A 21,990-nucleotide genomic window follows, 5' to 3' on the forward strand; every position below is an offset into this window, starting at 1 on the left:
AGGGAAGGATTTTCTTTACGGGAGCATATGTTAAATACCTACCATGATCCAGGTGTTCTGTGTTTTTCAAATATCTCATCTGATCCATGGAATGCTAAAAGAACAAGAAAAAAGCCTACCTGTGCACTGAATGGATCACCAATGGGATATTTATGCAAGGATAAAAGTAGGAATTGAAAAAGGTGAAAAGATGTGGATCATTTATAATCTGTATTAGTGGAAGTAGTTACATATCCAGATCACAGATTTAAATAGCTTTTGCTTTTAATTTATGTGTAGACTTAAAGATCAATGGGTATATTACAGAAAACTTACAACCAGTCAGATTTTTATAGAGAGATTTCTATTTAGGGTAGAAATGCAGAATTATCTCAAGTTGTATAGGCCAATTCCTTACGCAAAGAAAGTCACGATAAGAGCACATAGCATATAGTAGTTTCTTAATAAATGCTTGTTGATTGAACTTGTTCAATACCATCCAGCTTTCATATGAATTTCCTTAAGAATTTTTGTGATTGCCTCAATTTTGTCCTTGTGTTTATATAAAGTCTACCTTTTTATAATATCCATCTCCATAGTCTTAGCTTTTTTTCCCCCAAGTAAAACAAATCTAATGTCTTTTCCACATGCTGTTTCCAATACTGGAGATCAACTATAACATTACCTCCATGTCTTTTCACTGAGCTGAGTAATGCAGTGGCTTAAAGGGAACCTTATATGGGATGATTTGAAGCAATTTTTGTATCCTGATTATCTTCCTCTGAACATACTATAAGTGACACATTCCAGGTGGTCAGTGTTTTTTAAAATAAATATGCCGACTGGGATTGGGCACAACACTCCACAAGAGTCCAGGGGATGGTAAAGGTCTATTACTTGCCCCACACTAACATTATATTTTTTATTCATGCAGATTAATACTGCACTGACATTTTTGGCTTATATGTCACATTGCTGACATGTTGAGTTTATAATACACTAAACCCAATGGTATGCTGGCAAATATGTAATAAAAATAATATGCGCCTGATATACTTCTAAGTTTAATCTGAATTATTACCATTTTCTCTCTTTTTAAGGCTAAACTATTAAAAAAAAAACTATAAGCCTTAAAATAGCATTTTTAGATTTCCAAAAGCTGTGACCGTTTATTGGTCTCCAGAGCTGGTTTGAGCTAGCTCCAGTACATCCCTGAAAACCTCAAGTCTTTTTTGTGTGAACTGATTTATAGACACAGTTTTTCCAACTTCTACTTCCACTTTGAAGATTTGTATCCCTATGTGTGGGTGTGGAGGAGGGGTGGGGGGAGAGCAAGGGTGCATAAGAAAAAATATGGTGACATTTCAGACTGAAATTGTTTCTCATCAGTAGCATAGCCATACATCAGAGATCTGCCTGGGAGCAGGAAAGGGCCAAGTTATGGGATCCAACAAAGAAGAAAGACTGTCCCTTGGCACTGGCTGTGGATGACTCTATCAATTTCTCTGCCTTGCTCTCTCCATGTACCGTTTGCTACTGCTTGTAATTCTATGTATACTCAGAGTGAGGCTTAGCAATAAGTATATTCAATCTTTCTAATTTCAGCCATCCTTTTTTCTGCCTCAAAATAAATTTTTTTAATGAGACATTTCTTTTTTCCCCCAATAGTATTTTATTTTTTCCAGATATCTTTGCAAAACTTTTGTGTTCCAAATTTTTCTCCCTCCTTCTCATTCCCCTCCCCAAGACAGCAAGCAATCTAATATAAGTTAAACATATGTAGTTCTTCTAAACATATTTCCATATTTGTTATGCTGTGTAAGATAAATATGACCAAAAAGGGAAAAAAAAACCCTTGAGAAAGGAAAAAAGCAAAAAAACCCACAAAAAATGAAAATATATGCTTTGAACCACATTCAGTCCCCATGATTCTCTCTGGATGCAGATGGCTCTTTCTATCCCAGTCTATTGGAACTGCCTTGAAATCACCTCATTGTTGAAAAGAGCCACATCAGTCACAGTTGATCATCACATAATCTTGTTGCCATGTACAAGGTTCTCCTGGTTCTGCTCATTTCACTCAGCATCAGTTCATGTAAGTCTCTCCAGGCCTCTCTGAAATCAGCCTGCTGACCATTTAACAAACAATAATATTCCATAACATTCATATACCATAACTTATTCAGCTGTTCTCCAAATGATGGGCATCCACTCAGCTTCCAGTTTCTTGCCACGATAAAAAGAATTGCCCCAAACATTTTTGTGCCTCTGGTCCTTTTCTCTTTTTTATGATCTCTTTGGGATACAAACCCAGTAGAGACACTTACTCTCTTCTCTCTTAGCCATATAAGTGTGCACATGGGCAGTTAGGCAGCACACTGGATAGAGTATCAAGACTGGAGTCAGGAAGACTGATCTCAAGGTCTTAAGGTCAAATCTGGCTTCACTCACTTACTACTAGCTGTATGACCCTGAAGAAGTCACTTAGCTCTTTTTATAAAACAAGCTGGAGAAGGAAATGGCAAAATTATTCCAGTATCTTTGCCAAGAAAACCCCAAATGGGGTCATGAAGAGTTAGACATGACTGAAACAATTGAATAAAACAACATGTGTGTGTGTATACACACAAAATGTATACACACATATATAATATACACAAAAACATACACAAAATAGTTTATATATATATATATATGTGTATATGTATATATTTCTCCAAGTATTTTGTCTTCTGTAAACCTGATAGAAATGTCGTCTATACCTTCAAAAAATGTCATCTATACCTTCAACTGAATCACTAATGACAATATGGAATGAAGCAGCTTCAAGAATAGTGTTGGGAGATTTTAGCTAGAGGTGATTAATTAACTCAATAATGAGCATTCTTTGGACTGAATCAATTTCAACTCCTTTTAATTTTACACATAGTATAGATCTCTTTATATTGCTCATATGGATATTTTTACATATTTAGTCAATACCTGAGACCCAGGTTTATTATACTTATTGAATTTGCCTCATATACTAGCCAAAATCAAGAGGGGAAAAATAAGTAATCTTGGACTGGCCGGACCCACTCTGAATGAAGTTAGTCTGGAGCACTACAATCCTGGCTTATAGTGATCACCACTTCCTTAAATGCTTATAAACCATTCCTTTACTAATACATTACAGAATTTGCCAGGAATTGATGCCAAGCTCATTGGATTACAAACGAAAAATCTTCCTTGTCCCCCTTGCTCATTTTTGCTTATGTTTCTCCATAATTCCTTAAATATCACTGCCAGTGGCTCAACAATCACATCTGAAATTCCTTTCCCTATCCTGGGACATAGTTCATCTGAGCCACTCACTTCTACCCTCACTACTAATTACCAAATTCAGCCTCAGAAATAGTGATTGACTGGTAGAACAGTCAACAAATTACCAGAGATAATCTGGAAGATTGCCAGAAAAGGTTTGTCTTAATTTGCGGGAGCAGGCCAGCCCAGGACGGGAGGCAGAACACAGAGGCCAGCACACTGAGCAGACCGGGACGGGGGTGGCCTCCATGGGTGGAGAATTTGCAGGGAGGACATTGGCTGCTCTGCTTTCATTGCAAAGCAGTAGATTAGCAGAGAAGTTACACAGACGCCAAAGGTAGAGTATATCCCAAAACGCCAGAATCTAACAGGACCTGGCCACACCCACCCAGCATTGAGAGTGACTCTGCATGACCACAGCACAGCTATGCAGCTGCAGTCCACAGCATGTGGCTCTGCCCAGGGCAGTCACACTTCCACACAGTGGGGGTTCTTTCCAGGGCACTCACCTTTCTGCAGTGCAGCCGCTCTTTTGCAAGCCATTGGCAGGACAACTATTGTCCATATATCTATCCCTGCCCTGTGGAGAAAGCTGATAAACTTCTTGTCCTAAAGGCAGACCCCTGAGGGCTTTTAAAAAAATGAGTAAAAAAGCAAAGCGTGCTCTAACTATAGATAGCTTCTATACAGAAAGAGAGCAGATTTCCAACCCTGAGGAGACTAATAGCAGACAGTCTCCAGACCAAAACCTTAAAGGGGGATGTAACCTAGTCCCCATCACACAAGACTCTCCTAGAAGAAATTATAAAATCTTTTAAAAGAGAGCTAGAAGAAAAATGAGGAAAGGAAAGAGAAGCACTGCAAGAGAGTTTGGAAAAGGCATATAACTCATTAAAAGAAAGATTTGATAAAGTGGAAAAAGAAAACAACTTCCTGAAATTGAATTGGAAAAGGTAAAGAACTCCCAGGAAAGTGGATTTATGAATTGGAAAAGATAAAGAGCTCTCAAAAAGGTAGGACTTGTGAATTGGAAAAGATAAAGAACTCCCAGGAAAGTAGGATTTGTGAATTGGAAAAAGAAAATAACTCATTTAAAAAAAATCATGAAATGGAAAAAAAATTCCACAGAGCAAAACAACTCATTTAAAAACTCAATTGAATGTATATAAAAAGAAGTAAAAAGGTTAATAAAGAAAATAACCCATTAAAAATCAGAACTGAACAAATGGAAATGAACGATTCGTGAAGACAGCAAGAATCAGTCAAGCAAAACCAAAAGAAAAAAAAAAAGGAAAAAAAATATTAAATACCTATTTGGAAAAACAACAGACCTGGAAAATAGGTCTAGGAGAGACAATCTGAGAATTATTGGACTACCTGCAATCCATGAAAAAAAAAAAAAGAGCCTAGACACTATTTTTCAGGAAATTATCAAAGAGAACTGCCCAGATGTTATAGAATCAGAAGGTAAAATAGCCATTGAAAGAATTCATCAAACACCATCTCAAAGAGACCCTGAAATAAAAACTCCAAGGAATATTGTGGTGAAATTTCAGAACTATCAGACTAAGGAAAAATATTATAAGCAGTCAGAAAAAAAAAAAAAAAACAATTCAAATACCAAGGAACCACAATAAGGATCATTCAGGATCTAGCTGCTCCCACATTAAAGGATCAAAGGGCTGGAATCTGATATTCCGAAAGGTAAAAGAACTTGGAATGCAGCAAGAATAAACTATCTTCCAGCGAAGGAGATGGACATTCAATGAAACAGGTGAATCCCATTTATTTCTAATGAAAAAATCCAGAACTAAACAAAAAATTTGACCTCCAACTATAGGACTCAAGAGAAACATGAAGAGATAAAAAGAACTCTTGAGAACTGTATTTCTGTTCTGGGCATATATAAAGAGCGCATGTATAATTTGATTTTACTGTTATAATATTAAAAAAGGGAATTAAAAGTGGAAAGGGGATTGTATCAGAAAAAGGGAAAAGTGGAGGTTAAAAAAAGGGAAGTTAGATCTCACAAAGAGACAAAGGAAACCTGTTATTTCTGAGGGAATTAAGGGAGGGGGAGAAACATTGTGTGAATCTTACTGTCATCAGATTTGGCTCAAAGAGAAAATATTAGGCGTATTTGGTTTACAATATTCTCTTACCTCATTGAAAAGTGGAAGAGAAAAAGGGAAAAGGAAAGGATAGGCTAAATAGAAGGTAATACAGAAATAGTAAGAGGAAGGTATAAAAGATGGAGGGGCTCTATGAGGGGAGGGAGGGATTCTAAAGAGGGAGAGCTGCGTGAGGCAAATGATACTCACAAGTTTAATACTGGGGAGGAGGGTAAAGGAGAAAGGAAAGAGAAAAGTATAATCTGGGATAATAAGAGAGCAGGAAATACAAAATTAGTAGTTTTAATCATAAATGTGAATGGGATGAACTCTGCATAAAGCAGAGGCAGATAGTAGACTGGATCAAAAGCCAGAATCTTACAATATGTAGTTTGAGGAAACACATTTAAAGCAGGGTAATACATACAGAGTAAAGGTAAAAGACTGGAGCAGAATCTATTATGCTTCAGGTAAAGTAAAAAACAAACAAACAAACAAAAAAGGAGTAGCCATCCTGATCTCAGATCAAGCAAAAGCAAAAATTGATCTAATTAAAAGAGATAAGGAAGGGCACTATAACTTGCTAAAAGGTGGCATAGATAATGAAGCAATATCAATACTAAACATAAATACACCAAGTGGTATAACATCTAAATTCCTTAAGAAGAAGTTAAGATAGCTGCAAGAAGAAATAGACAGCAAAACTATAATAGTGGGAAATCTCAACAATACACTCTCAGAACCAAATAAATCAAACCACAAAACAAATAAAAAAGAAGTTAAAGAGGTAAATAGACTATTAGAAAAGTTAGATATGATAGATCTTTGGAGAAAATTTAATGGAGACAGAAAGGAGTATAGTTTCTTCTCAGCAGTTCATGGAACCTATACAAAAATTGATTATAAGGACATAAAGATCTCAAAATTAAATGCAGAAAGGAAGAAATAGTAAATGCACTCTTTTCAGATCACGATGCAATAAAAACTACATTCAATAAAAAGCTAGGGGCAAATAGACCAAAAAGTAATTGGAAACTAAATAATGTCATCTTATAGAATGAATGGGTGAAACAGCAAATCATAGACACAATTAATAATTTCACCCAAGAGAATGACAACAATGAGACAACATACCAAAATTTGTGGGATGCACCCAAAGTGGTAACAAGGGGAAATTTTATCTCTAGAGGCTTACTTGAATAAAATAGAGAAAGAGAAGATCAATGAATTGGGCTTGAAACTTAAAAAGCTAGAAAAAGAGCAAATTAAAAACCTTCAATCAAATATTAAACTTGAAGTTCTAAAATTAAAAGGAGAAATTAATAAAATTGAAAGTAAAAAAAACTATTGAATTAATAAATAAAACTAAGAGTTGGTTTTATGAAAAAAAAAACAACAAAATAGATAAACCCTTGATAAATTTGATTAGAAAAAGGAAAGAGGAAAATCAAATTATTAATCTTAAAAATGAAAAGGGAGAAATTTTCACTAACAAAGAGGAAATTAGAGCAATAATTAGGAGTTTCTTTGCCCAACTTTATGCCAATAAATTTGATAACCTAAGTGAAATGGATGACTACCTTCAAAAATATAGGCTGCCCAGATTAACAGAGGAGGAAGTGAATTGCTTAAATAGTCCCATTTTAGAAAAAGAAATAGAACAAGTTGATATTAATCAAGTCCCTAAGAAAAAATCCTCAGGACAAGATGGGTATACACGTGAATTCTACCAAATATTTAAAGAACAATTAACTCCAATGTTATATAAACTATTTGACAAAATAAGGAATGAAGGAATCCTATCAAATTTTTTTTATGAGACAGACATGGTATGGATACCTAAACCAGGTAGGACAAAAACAGAGAAAGAAAATTATAGACCAATCATCGATGCAAAAATCTTAAATAAAATATTAGCAACAAGATTACAAAAAATCATCCCCAGGATAATACACCACGACCAAGTAGGATTATACCAGAAATGCAGGGTTGGTTCAATATTAGGAAAACTAATAGCATAATTGGCTATATCAATAACCAAATTAATAAAAACCATATGATCATCTCAATAGATGCAGAAAAAGCATTTGATAAAATCCAACATCCATTCCTATTAAAAACACTAGAGAGTATAGGAATAAATCAACTTTTCCTTAAAATAGTAGTATCTAGTAAAAAACATTAGAAAGCATCATATGTAATGGGGATAAACTGGAACCATTCTCAATAAATCAGGAGTGCAACAAGGTTGTCCACTATCACCATTAAAGGAATTAGGGTAGGTAATGAGGAAACCAAATGATCACTCTTTGCAGATGATATGGTATACTTAGAGAACTCCAGAGAAATAACCCACAACTTTAGCAAAGTTGCAGGATACAAAATAAATCCACATAAATTATCAGCATTCTTCTATATCACTAAAAAAAATCCAACAGATAGAGAAACAAAGAGAAATTCCATTTAAAATAACTGCTGATAGTATAAAATATTGGGAATCTATCTGCCAAGGGAAAGTCAGGAACTATATGAACAAAACTACAAAACACTTCCACATAAATAAAGACAAATCTAACCAATTGGAAAAGTATTAATTGCTCTTGGATAGGTCAAGTAAATATAATAAAAATGACAATACTACCTAAACTAATCTAGTTATTTAATGCTGTACCAGTCAGACTCCTAAGAAACTATTTTAATGACCTTGAAAAATAACAAAAAAATTCATCTGGAAGACCAAAAGATCAAGACTTTCAAGGGAATTAATGAAAAAAAAATCAAATAAAAATGACCTAGCTGTACCAGATCTAAAACCATATTATAAAGCAGCGATCACCAAAACCATTTGCTATTGGCTAAGAAATAGACTAGTTGATCAGTGAAATAGGTTAGGTTTACAGGACAAAATAGTCAATAACTATAATAATCTAGTGTTTGATAAATTCAAGGACCCTAGCTTTTGGGATAAAAATTCACTGTTTGACAAAAACTGCTGGGAAAATCAGAAATTAGTATAGCAGAAACTAGGCATTGACCCACACATAACACCATACACCAAGATAAGATCAAAATGGGTTCATGGTCTAGGCATAAAAAATGAGATTTTAAATAAATTCAAAGAACATAGGATTGTTTACCTCTCAGACTTGTGGAGGAAGAAGGAATTTGTGACCAAAGAAGAACTAGAAATAATTATTGATCACAAAATAGAAAATTTTGATTATATCATATTAAAAAGTTTTTTGTACAAACAAAGCTAATGCAGACAAGAGTTGAAGGGAAGCAATAAGAAGATTATTATATATGTCAATAACAATACTATATGAGGATAAATTCTGATGGACGTGACTCTCTTCAACAATGAAATGAACCAAATCACTTCCATTTGTTCAATAATGAATAGAGCCAGTTACACCCAGTGAAAGACTTCTGGGAAATGAGTGTGAATTATTATATAGCATTTCTACTCCTTCTATTATTGTCTGTTTGCATTTTTGTTTTCCTTCTCAGGTTATTTTTACTTTATTTCTAAATCCGATGTTTCTTAATATGTATTGGTCTACCTTCCATCTGGGATAAGGGATGGAAGGAAGGAGGGGAAAAATTGAAACATAAATTGAAGAAGAAGAAGTTTTACAAGGGTCAATGCTGAAAAATTACCCATGTATATGAATTGTAAATAAAAAAACCATAATAATAATAAATAAACAAATAAAGATAAGCATGAAGTAAGTGGGGAATGGTGTAGATCAGGAAAGGCCTATTGTATTTGTCCTCAGAGACCTTTGAAGGAAAATAGGAATTCCCAAGAGGTCTTAATAGAAAACAAGCTGAACAAGAGTTGAACTTCCTGCCTTGGAAGATGAATTTGAGGTTGATTTGGTTTTTGTAGAGTATGAATATCTGTGATCTTATTAGCATCACGATCTATACTATAACATCTTTTAGCTTCCAATCATCTGCAAATATGATAAAAAGGTGCCATGCATCTCACCTACAATTTACATTATATGAAAAAATATATATATTTCTCTTAGATTGAGGGATTCTGAGTGTTAAATATGATATTTGAATGTCTTTGATAAAAATATCATGGTAATTAAAAGAATCTTTTAGCAAATGCATTCCCTTTTATGATTCATATAAAATCTAAGGAAAATGATAAGGCAAAAAATCCCCACAAAAATCAAAAACATTTTATGGGAAGTATTGTCACATGTGAGAGGCCTAACAGGACCCATTTGGAAAGAGTTACTTGATCCAAATTTAACCATTCTCGTAAAAAAGAAAGTTTTCCTTTATTCCAAATGGAGGTCAAAAACTCCATGGAAACTTTTCAAAAAGATACTTTCCCTTTAAGCATTATAAAGAAATGAAGTTATTTTTTCAGTCTTATTCAAGAAATAAATCAAAGAATGGTGGCAATTTGGAATTGTCTATATTGATACACACACGTATGTGATACATGCACACATTCTGCTGATAAAATGTAATTTACACCCAATATAGAGTTTGACACATAGCAGCCATTTAATAAATGCTGGTTGATTGTTTGGTTAAAATCTAAATCCATTGTTCTTTCCACTGTATTATGTTACCTCTAAATCCAGAGGAGGTAACATAATACAGTGGAAAGAACAATGGATTTGGAATTAGTAAATATGGGTTAAAATCCTGTCCTTTACTATTTATGTAGTTTCTGGCACATCAACTTCCCCTCTAAGGTTCATTTCCCACATCTGTAAAGTGAAGAGATTGGGCTTGATGACCTCTAAGTTCATGTAAATTGTAGGTTTAAATCTGAATTGTTTATGAGCCTGAGCCCAGTCTCCCCTTATTTTACTTGAATTTATTAGATTGAATGTGAAGCTTTTTTTCCATCTGACTCACTGATTTCAGCATTTCACGTTCCTATTATTTTAGATTTATCATTGATTATACTGCTGATTTATATCTACCAGCAAATCAGTGGGAAGTGCTAATTGCTAGGGATTCAAAGAAAGGCAAAAACAATTCCTGCCTACAAGGAAATTACAACCTAATAGGGAAGGGAGGATTTGGACAACATTCAAACAACTAAGTACAACCAAGATAAGACACCAGAGACTGCAAGGTTTGGAGATGCTTTTCACAAATGATGGGATTTTATATGGTACTTGAATAAAGCCAGGGAAAGCCAGGATGTAGAGGTAGTGAGGAAGGAAAGAATTCTAGTCCTGAGAGACATTTAAAGATGCTACATGGAAGTGAGAGATGGAATGTCTTGTGTAACAAAAAACAAGATGAGAATTATTGTATTAGAGGGTTCATGAAGGAAAATTGGAAAGGTAAAAACAGGTCAGATAATGAAGAATTAACAGCCAAACATAACATTTTCGATTTGATCCCAGAAGCAATAGGGAACTATAGAAGTTTATTGAATAAGGATGTATCATAGTCAAATCTCTTCTTTAGGATGAATGGATGAATGAAAAAGCATTTATTAATCACTTATGTGCAAAACACTGGGGATTCAAAAAGAAGAGTAATTCTCTACTCTAATGGAGATTACATTCTAATTGGGGGAGACAATATGAATGGAAGGTTTCAGATGAAGTCATATGTAAAGATCCCATGGTCCATTAGACTGTGAGCTCCTCCATTAGATAGTGAGCTCTTTGGGGACAGGGACTTTGTTTATTTTTCCCTTTTTATACACTTTGCTCTTAGTAGATTGTTTAGAACATAGTGGATACTTAATAAATGCTAGTAGACAGATCCTTTGGATAGCACAGGAAAGAAAATCATAATATCCCTTTGTTTAATGTAATTTCCATTGATAAAATAATAAGTCTCTAATGCTGAACCATTTTACAATGTGAAAGTAGCAAGAATTTTGGGGGGATCTTTAGTACTTATGAATGTAGCATATTCAAAAATCATTTTTGTATTCATCCTTCACTAACTGCCCTTTTATTTTCTTGTCTTCTTAAAATATAAGTTGGTTGATGAGTTCTCTGAGCATCCAAATTGGTCTATGTAGGTCAGTGCATTCAAACTCAAATAAAAACAGCAGCCACTAAACCATACGTGGGGATCTCTGTGGGCCACATGTAGATTAGTTTTAAAATGTAATATTATTGATGTTTTATTGTATGGTTATTTTACTAAATATTTCCCAATTACATTTTAATCTGGTCCAGCCACACTTGGGAATGTTTTGGACTGCACACAACAGCTGCCTGACTGTTTGACACTTTGGACATGGAATATACCCTATTAGTGACCTAGATTTGGAATTTGGACTTAGTGTCAACAAGTTTGAATCTCATATCTCTTAGCTGTGCGCTCTTGAGTAGGCAAGTCATTTAACTTTCTAGCTTTGTTTTTTTCATCTCTAAAATCGGTATGATAATAGCATTTACCTCATAGACTGTTGTGAAGAGCAAATGAGATACCATATAAACTGTTTTGAAAACATCAAAATGTTATATAAATGCTAGCCATTACTATTATTTTCTTCATCTCTTTACTAAATTTCATTCCAATAGCTTTCAACCCTCCTTAGCTGACTGACTTCTACAGAATTTTAGTTCATGATATCTTATTCATTCCTCTCTCTGCCCCCTTTGAAATCTATTCTTTGGAAAAAAAGAAACATAAAATTCCAAATACTTTTTGTATTTAAATCTAGACTTTTATTCATGATCCCTTTCTCTAAGGAAGTCTTTCTTCTTTTCTCTAAGATATCTCCTGTGAGTTACTGGGTCTCTCCACATCTCTTCCTGCATTGTAGCTATTTCTTTCTAGCAATTCCACCCCCTGTCCCACTTTTCAGTTTAAAACACCCTTCAGATTTTTAAGATTTCAGGCAAGTTTACTTTTGCCAGCCTTCTTTAGGTGCAATCTATTCTTGACCAAGAACCTATATTTTAAGCCAGGTCCAAATTCTATTTAGAAACATTTCTTTATCTGATCACTTGTCAAATCAACCTTTTTCTTGTGAAGTCCCTAGTCTTGAAGTGACAAAAACACCTAAGCACCCAAAGTCTTCAGTTTCTTTCCAAGTCTTTATAATACTTTTGAAGTCACTTCAGACAATATCACTTGCCTACATTTACCCCCTGTGTAACATTTGGACAAGTTGTAAGCTCTCTGAGATTACTTTCTCTTCAGTAAAATAAGCTCTCTCTGAGCTTCTTCTAGCTCCAAATTACTAATCTTTTTCTAAGATACTGCTCTGCTGAGGCACAGAGGCCAATGACCTCTGCCCATCCCAGTTCTTTACCTATCCTTATGGTTTGCCCAAGTTCAGCTCAGGGAGCCTGACCTCACATAGGAAAAGCAAACACCCCATTCTCACAGTGACTTCTCCTATCGTATTGAGTCAGCACAGAGGAAAAGAAAAATTTGAGGGATATGGGAGGGAAGGAAACTAGGGAGAGGACCATTTCATCATGTATTCCAGGAAGCAGACCCAATCATCCCTAAATTGGTCTGGAATATCTACCACCTTTCCCCTAAGTGGAATCCTAACAGTTCAGACTAATTAGTTGGATAAGAACCAGTCAATCATGGGTCAGTCCTGCTGAAGAAATGAGTTGTTGTGAGACTTTTTTTGGTCGGTACATTTACTATTTTGAGGAAATGGGGTCTTCCATTCAGAGATTTTGGACAACATTCAGGAATCTTGGGGGTCTTTTTGATTAGACATGTTTCATAGCAAAATCTAGACTGAGTTATGGAATTTCACTGCTAGAAAATAGAAAAATGCATCGATGCCTTATGAACATGGTCGATGTCTCAAAAGTGCATTGAATTGTATACTGCAAATGTTTCTTCAAGTGCAATGTCTGTTGTCACTACTAACTTATACCTATCTGCTTTCTCTCTTAGAGTTACACTTTCATCACTTCAATCACTCTTATTGACTCATTCTGCAATTAAGAGAAACAATACAAACTATAAACATTCTGCAAGATCCATTCCCTGACAGTGAAAGTTGCTTCCTGGAAACATTTCTTCACTTTTATTCCCTTTTCAAATTGCTTATCCTGGACATAGTAGGGAAATTGTACATCCTAGCAGAAATGTGGGAAGCATTGTGAATTTAGTGCAAAAATATGTGTGTATATGTGTGTGTGTGTGTGTGTGTGTGTGTGTGTGTCTGTGTCTATGTTTGTATGGCAAGGAAAGGAAGATATTTTGAAATTATCCTTCTATAACACCCTGTCTTTGGTCAAAGTTGGCAAATAAGGTCTTTTTTGCTAGCATTACATTTTTTTAAAATGATCTTTATTTTTGCATGAAAATGACCATTTGTGAAAGTAATAGGTTTTATTTAGAGCCTCAAAATATTCCTTCAATTACCTTAAGCCCAGAAACCAAATTACTGGAGAGGCAATGAACCATTAGGTGTCAGCTACCTTCCTTTTTCAAGTTTACTTACTTAATTTAATTACTGTCTGATCTTGAGAGGGAACTAAAAGTTATAATCTTATCATTTAATCAGCAGAGAACAGCTTGATAAATATCCTGGTGATGAACCTGAGGATAACATTTCCTTAGTCAGGAGAGAAGGAATGGTCAAAATAGGCCACACAAACAGCATGATGATGTTTCTCTTCTATAACTCTTCATGATGGTTAGTGAGATCACTGGTTTTGACCTAATCCACTTCTACTCTAATCCTGAACATAAATGAATCAAAAGAAATTAACAACCGAATAGAAAATTTGTTCCATTTTTTAGAGATTTGGTATCCTAAATACAAATGTAACTCTTAGAAAATTTAGGGAATAAGGCCAAAGGATTCTATGCTATTTAAGACCTATTCAAGACAAACACAAAGGCAAAAATGGCATAGGGATATAAACTGCTATCAGGAAGACCTGATTTCAAATCATTTGTTAGCTGTGTAACCTTGGGCTGTTCACTTGGGCCTGTCTACCTAAGTGGTGTTGTTATTGAGTCACTTTCCATTCTTTTCTGACTCTGTGACCATTTGGGGGATTTTCTCGGCAAAGATACTGGAGTAGTTTGCCATTTCCTTTTTCAGTTTGTTTTATTGGTGAGGAAACTAAAGCAAACATGGTTAAGTAACATGCTTGGGATCATACCCCTAGTATCTGGTACTGGATTTGAATTCAGATCTTTCTGACACCAGGTCTAGAACTCTATCCACTGTGCCACGTAGGTGTCCTATGAGTAGGATAATATCTAGACGGCTAATATCACAGTTGTAAGGTTCAAATGTATGTAAAGTGCTTTTCAAACTTTAAAGCATTATATGAATGTCTAATGCTGTTATTATAAAGAAAACATGATAAGTAGTAAGTTTCTTATGTAAGGAGCTAATAATGTCAGAATTCAGTCTCCACTAATGTAGTAGGAACAGGAGCATGAATGATTCAAAACATGATCCTTTTTGAAAAATCCTTTATATTTCTCCAAATCACAGAAAGTTACTCGTAAAAATCTCAGCAACAATCTCATCCAATCTTGGTCTTCCTCCCAAATCCCCAACATATTGACAGATGACAATCTAGCCCTTCTACTTATAGACCCCCAATGAGACAGAAACTACCCCTTCAAAGGACAGCCTGCCACACTTCTGAAAAGCTACCATCATTAGGAAGTTTTTCTTCTTTTTTACCTATTTCTTAGTTCTTAGTTCTAAGCGGCAAGTTTGACCATGGCCAAATATTGCTGAACTTGGACATGAACTTGGATCCTAAGCTTATTCTTTGTGTAATCTAGGGCAAGTCACTTAACCTCTCTAAATCTCAATTTCCTTTTATATATATTTGTTTTAAAAAAAAAGAAAAGTAAAAGGGAAGGAAGAAAGAAAAGAAAAAAGAATAGATGTAATAAGCTATAATCCTGTGAAATCTAATCACTTGTCCACATGACAACCTAATTATATTAAATATTAAGGCACATCTAGGGGACAGGATGAAGGGAAGGAGGGGAAAACTTGGAACACAAGTTCTTGCAATGGTCAATGTTGAAAAATTACCCATGCATATGTTTTGTCAATAAAAAGTTATAATAAAAAAAGAAAAAATATTAAGGCACACAAGTTTAGGGTTTCTCCCTCAAAAGGAAGAGCAACAAATTTACTCAGTTTACATTATGAATTACACATGGGACAGGTAATCTGTTCTTGCACGGAAATACATACTAGATATGGAAGAATCACTGCTTGAATTAACAAGATTAGCAAAATGAATAAGATTCAGTAACAACTTAGAACTTTGGTTACAATCACCTAGAAGCTAATATTTAAATATTCCCAGTATGAAAAAAACTGTTTTTCCAGGCCTTCCTAATTAGCCATTTAACATTTCACTTCAGCTGAGTGATGACCAGCTAAACAGTCAGATGGCTACTCTCTAATGCAGAAGTTTCCCTTGCCAACAGCTCCTATAACTGCATCACTCCTATGAACTTACCTGACATCACTTACTCTGGGGAGAATGCCTGACTCATTTGAATTCATGTTACCTATTTAGGAAAAAAAATAAAGAGGCAAGGGCTATGCACAAACTTGCCTATTGTGGATCTTGTCACAGCTGCCTGAGATCATAAAACTGGAGCAGAAAAGGATGCCGTCCTTTCTTCCCCTTCCCTAGAGTCATCGGGAGCTGTCCGTAGAGATTCAGCTAAGAGAACTAGAGCTGGAAGCTGTTTCTTCTTTAACAGATGCAATACCTCACCCTCCTGCTGTTATTGGGTCAAAGGGACCATTCATCCTGAAACTCCATTTCTTTTTAGCATTGAGCCATCATGTGGCTGGAAACAGCTGTGAAATTCATCATCTTCCCCCAGGTCCCCCAATTAATGTCATCATGTCCTTGGAGTTCTTGGAAATTTCCGGTGAAACCCTAGGCACATGCTTTCTGGTATGGCTCTTCTAGATTCATCCAGCTGTACAATAGCCCATGGAAAGGTGGAGGTGAGAGGCGGGAGCCAGAATGTCATACACCAGCAACATCAAGAGCCAATTTAGCTGGCCTGTAGCCTAACCTGCCTAAGGAACACTAATGGGTAATTAATTTGGAAAGACCAGCTAGAAAGAGATTGTGAGGGACTCTAACAGCCAAGCAGAGGACTTTTAAGTCTTAGAAGTAACACAAAACTTCTTGAACAGTAGACTGGCATGGTTATGGATAACTGGACAAGGGACAGTTAGGTCAGGGGATAGAGCACCAGACTTGGAACTAGGAAAACATTTTCGTGAGTTCAAATCTGGTCTCAGACACTTAATAGATGTAACTGGGCAAATCACTTAACCCTATTTGCTTCCGTTTCCTCATATACAAAATGAGCTGGGGAAGGAAATGGCAAAACACCCCAGTATCTTTACTCCAAACCCCCCCAAATGGGGCTATAGACAATGGCAAAACACCCCAGTATCTTTACTCCAAACCCCCAAAATGGGGCTACAGACAATGGCAAAACGCCCCAGTATCTTTATTCCAAACCCTCAAAATGGGACTATAGAGAGTGGGAATGGGACATACCTGTAATGAGTGAACAATAACAAAAATGGGAAGGTTTAGTTTATAGCTTATATTCCAAGCAAGAGGAAATGAGGACCTGGACTAGGATGGTAAGGAAAATACATATCCAAGAAATTTTCAAAAAATGAGGCAGAGGACTATGCCCAGCCCTCCCTCACTTAAATCTAATTCACTCGCACATCATGGCATCACCTCCCTGATGTCATGGTCCTCTTCTAGAACAAAGGACAAACAACAAGGGGTAGAATCAATAAGCAAAAATAGCCTTATAAAAATAATGCCCAAAGACAGAGGGAAAGAAATGGTCACATTCAATAACAATTCTTCAAAAAAAAATTTGTGCAATTTTGTACTAAATTGTTAAAATAAGACATAGCAATTAGCTTGCCTTAGTTCCTCTGGTTGATTACTTTATCACAAACAAATAGGACAAAACTATTTTCTCTGAGGTTGCCTACTGATCGTAGCTATAGTCATAAGAAAGGCACAAATCCAGAAAATGATACCTCACAGGTGGCTGTCAATTCACCAGATGTCACTGGAGGAGAAGAGTAACAACTTGTTCAAAGAATTTGAGAATGCATCTCTGTAGGGAACAGCCCGCTAAGGTTATTCTGAATCCAGTTTTAACGAAAGTTCAAAGCAGATCTTTTCAAAGCAGTATCTTTCTAGGGGTGGAGGGCTGTGAAGCATTAAGAGAGCCATACCTGCTTTTTCTTTTAAAGATAAATCTGTAAATATTATATTTCCGTGTAGAAAGAACTTGCAAATTGCTTTGGAGGTAGGTTCATTACACACAAAAACTAATTTGCCATATACCTTTCCAGATACAAGCAGGAGCAGACTTGCTCATGTTTCCAGACAGTTTTTAAATATGCAATCTTCCAACTGAATGTTTCCTTTTCTTTAGGAGATGGGAAATGGCTTTCTCTAATGCTCAAGCCCCATTCTGTTGTGTTCCCTCTACAATTAACTGCTAATGATTTCCTTATCCCACAGTAGAGAGAAAAAAGGCTTCTTCTTCTTTTTTTTTTTTACCCCAAAGAAATCTCAGTCTTTACTTCTTTGCCTGGCAGGAATAAGTACCTGCCTCACTTTTGCCAGGTAATGTCTTTTAAATGAACCCACAATCCACTACGCAGCCAATACAGTTCCCCTTGTCATCACGTGCTTAGCAGATCAGAGATCACAATTCAGCTACAGAATGTCTGTATATTCTCCACATTAGGTGGGCAGGGCACAGTCACCATATAATGCCTTTTTAGAAACTGGTTCCCCAGGTGATGCAAAAGGGAGCACCCCTAAACATGCTTGCTAACCTCATTCTCATCCTACATTTTACCTTGACACTAATTTATCCTATTAGCAGTCTATTCACTTAGCAAGGTCCTGAGGGAATGGAGTACAGATGGTTGTTTGTATATAGGGTGTGAAGGGGAAAGAAAAGGTCTGTGGCAAGAGGCTGGGGGGGAGGGGGACAGCTGCCTAATAGAGTTCTACCCCCTGCAAGGGCACTGCCTACCCGGAGTAGAGCCTACGGAAAGGGCCTCTGCCCACAAGCCCTGAAGCTTTCTCCGGAGCCAGAACTTTTTTTAGTACAAAATGTTTTTAAAGCTATGCTTTAGATTAACCACCAGATGGTGGTATTGATGCATTTTTTGTTCTTGGTAGTACCCATTTAGGGGAATAGACATTTTGTATGTGACCAATGGGGAAAAGCTGTGAGAGCCCTGGCAAGAGTCAGGTTAGGAGCATAGTTTTTAAGGGAAACTTGAGGGCCAGGAGGGTAATATAATGGACTCTGGAAAAATGCACTAGAGGAGCACCAAGGAGACAAATTTTTACATTATGGCTCCTAGAAAAGCAAGGACATTCTCATGGTTTCCCTTTTCCTCCACCACCAAAATCATACAATCACCATCAGCAGCATCTTCTTCATGAAATGGGACTCTTTCCCATTGTTTATAACTTCCTTAACCTTGTGACTCAGGTTCAGGCAAGGACTTTGATCACTATGGGAAAGTATCGTCCACACCAACCAATTAGTCAGTTAACAAGCATTTATTAAATTGTCAAGCACTATGCTCAAGAACTAGGGATACAAATAAAAAAAAAATAAGATTCCTAGCGTCAAAGGACTTACGTTCTACCAGGTGGTTATAATATGTTCACAGATTATACGCACTGTAAATATAAATATACCTACACATGTATCCATATGTACCCCACACACACACACACACACTATATGTATATGTATATTCCAAAAGTCTTAATGTACTTTAGGAATGTCATTGTAGAAAATGAGCTGGAGAAGGAAGAGACTGAATACAGCAAACCCAACAAAAAGACTATTACCATAGTCTGAGATTTGGGTTCTGAAATAGTTGTCTTCTTTCTACCATTGAGATGAATCTCAGAACTTATTACTGGGTCATACTGGGTGGGTCACTTCACTCTCTCTGCCTCAATTTCTTCTCTGGTGGGGCTGTTATATTGAAATTCATCTCCCCCTCTCTGCCTGTCTTTATCTATCTCTGTTTCTTTCTGTCTCTCTCTCTTGTACTTCTGTCTCTGTCTCTCTCTGTCTCTACCTATCTCTGTTTCTTTCTGTCTCTCTCTCTTGTATTTCCATCTCTGTCTCTCTCTGTCTCTACCTATCTCTGTTTCTTTCTGTCTCTTTCTGTGTCTCTCTCCTGTATTTCTGTCTCTGTCTCTCTCTGTCTCTACCTATCTGTTTCTTTCTGTCTCTCTCTCCTGTATTTCTGTCTCTGTCTCTCTTTGTCTCTACCTATCTCTGTTTCTTTGTGTCTCTCTCTGTCTCTCTCTCCTGTATTTCTGTCTCTGTCTCTCTCTGTCTCTACCTATCTCTGTTTCTTTCTGTCTCTCTCTCCTGTATTTCTGTCTCTGTCTCTCTCTGTCTCTACCTATCTCTGTTTCTTTCTGTCTCTCTCTCCTGTATTTCTGTCTCTGTCTCTCTTTGTCTCTACCTATCTCTGTTTCTTTGTGTCTCTCTCTGTCTCTCTCTCCTGTATTTCTGTCTCTGTCTCTCTCTGTCTCTACCTGTCTCTGTTTCTTTCTGTCTCTCTGTCTCTCTCTTCTGTATTTCTGTCTCTGTCTCTGTCTGTCTTGGCCTGTGTCTGTTTCTTTCTGTCTCTCTGTCTCTCCTGTCTCTCTCTGTCTCTATCTCTCTTTATCCTTTCTCTCTCTTTCATACACTCATGCACACATGTATGTTGTGTATTTATACATAAGAGAAATGGAGCTAGAGACATATCATCAGCTATAGAGAGATGTAGGTTACATAGCAGATAGAGTTCTGGGCTCTATCAGAACCCAGGAAACCCTGAGTTCAAATCTGACCCCAGATACTAGCCGTGTGACCCTGGGAAAGTCACTTAACTGCTATCTGACTCAGTTTCCCCAGATGTACAATGAGAATAATAATGGTATTTACCTCTCAGAATTGTGAAGAGAATGAAGTGAGATAATTTTTTAAATAAAATTTTTTGATATAAAATTACTTTTTGTAAAGTACTTAGCACAGTGCCTGGCTAAAGCATACACACACATACACACATATAAACACACACTCTGTAGATATATATCTGTGTGTATACGTAATATACGTATGTAGATGTATGGTATTATGTACACATATGCATATACAGGTGTATATGTGCCTACACAAACACACACACACACACCTCTCAGTATATAATATACACTACAGTTTCATTTGATCTTCACAGCATAAGATCCTCACAACTTACAGAAGAGGAAGATGAAGTTGAGAGTGATTCCTCTGGGATCACACAATCCAAGAAAGGATTCAAACTCAGGTCTTCCTGACTCAAAGTTCAGTACTTTACTCTATCTCCTAACAAGCCTCCACTAGCCATGTCACTTTGAATAAGTAATTTCATATGCCTGAGTTTTTGTTTTCTCAGATGAAAAAGGAGGCTCGAAATGGCCTCCACCCGAGCTTATAAATGGAATCATCAGCATTAAATACATAGAGCACTTTAAAAGCAGGAAAATGCCTATAATGTGTTATTCCAGATATTTTTTCAGCAGCTTGTCATGAATTAATCTTTGCTTTCCTGTTTACAAATAGGACTTTTTTAACCTGGCATGTAAAATTATAAAAATAACAATTTGTTAGCATTTTCCAAAATGCTTTCACATCTCTTATTTATCTGGGAAGGCTGAAAAAAGCCTGGAAAAACAAGTTTTTCCAAGATCACATGGAGATAAACTAATTCTTCTAACAATGAATTCTCCTTGCAATGCTTTTATTCCTCTATTTTTTTCTGTGAATACTACAGTCTAGAATTCAGTTTTTTCTCTCTTCTCTTTTAGGGTTGTTTCAGTCAAAACTGAGAAAGCAAAATTGAGATGACTTTTCCAGGAAATAACCCTAGAAGAAGATAATAATGATAATTAATAATAGTAAGACTAATTGCAACAAAAATATTATTAAAGTATTATTATTAAAGCAGTGATATTACAATACCAACTAGAATTTTTATAGAATTTCAAGCTTTGCAAAACATTTTACAAATATTGGCCTATTTGATCCTCACATGACTCTGTGAGGTAGGTGCTATTATTATCCCCATTTTCTACTTGGGAAAGCTGAAACAAACAGAAATTGTATCATATAGCTGAAGTGTAAATACCCTAAGCTTCAAACCATTTTTTTTTACTTAATAAATTCAGACTGCTGAGATAACAACTTGAAGCAGTTTTATAAATTAAAGGGATTGGGCTGGGTCTAGAGCCTCCATTTTTGCATCTAATCCATGAATATATATTTGCTGAGTGCTCACAAATTCCCTGGCAATCAGGAGTTAAGACCCTGTCTATTATAAATTAAGAATCCTCTGATTGCAAACCCATTCTCAATTGTAATCAAAACATGAAACTCTACTTTCTGTTTCATTCATTCAATACTAAAGGGATAGAATACTTGAATTTCAAGGAAAAAGATGTCAGTGCTACTTGGGTAGTTTACGTATGGCTTGTTCAAAAGACGACGAATCAGGAACATATGGACTTAATCTTCCAGGGAATACAAATTCATTTTTTAA

This window comes from Antechinus flavipes, chromosome 3 (genome assembly GCF_016432865.1).
Source record: "Antechinus flavipes isolate AdamAnt ecotype Samford, QLD, Australia chromosome 3, AdamAnt_v2, whole genome shotgun sequence".
Taxonomy (NCBI): Eukaryota; Metazoa; Chordata; class Mammalia; order Dasyuromorphia; family Dasyuridae; genus Antechinus; species Antechinus flavipes.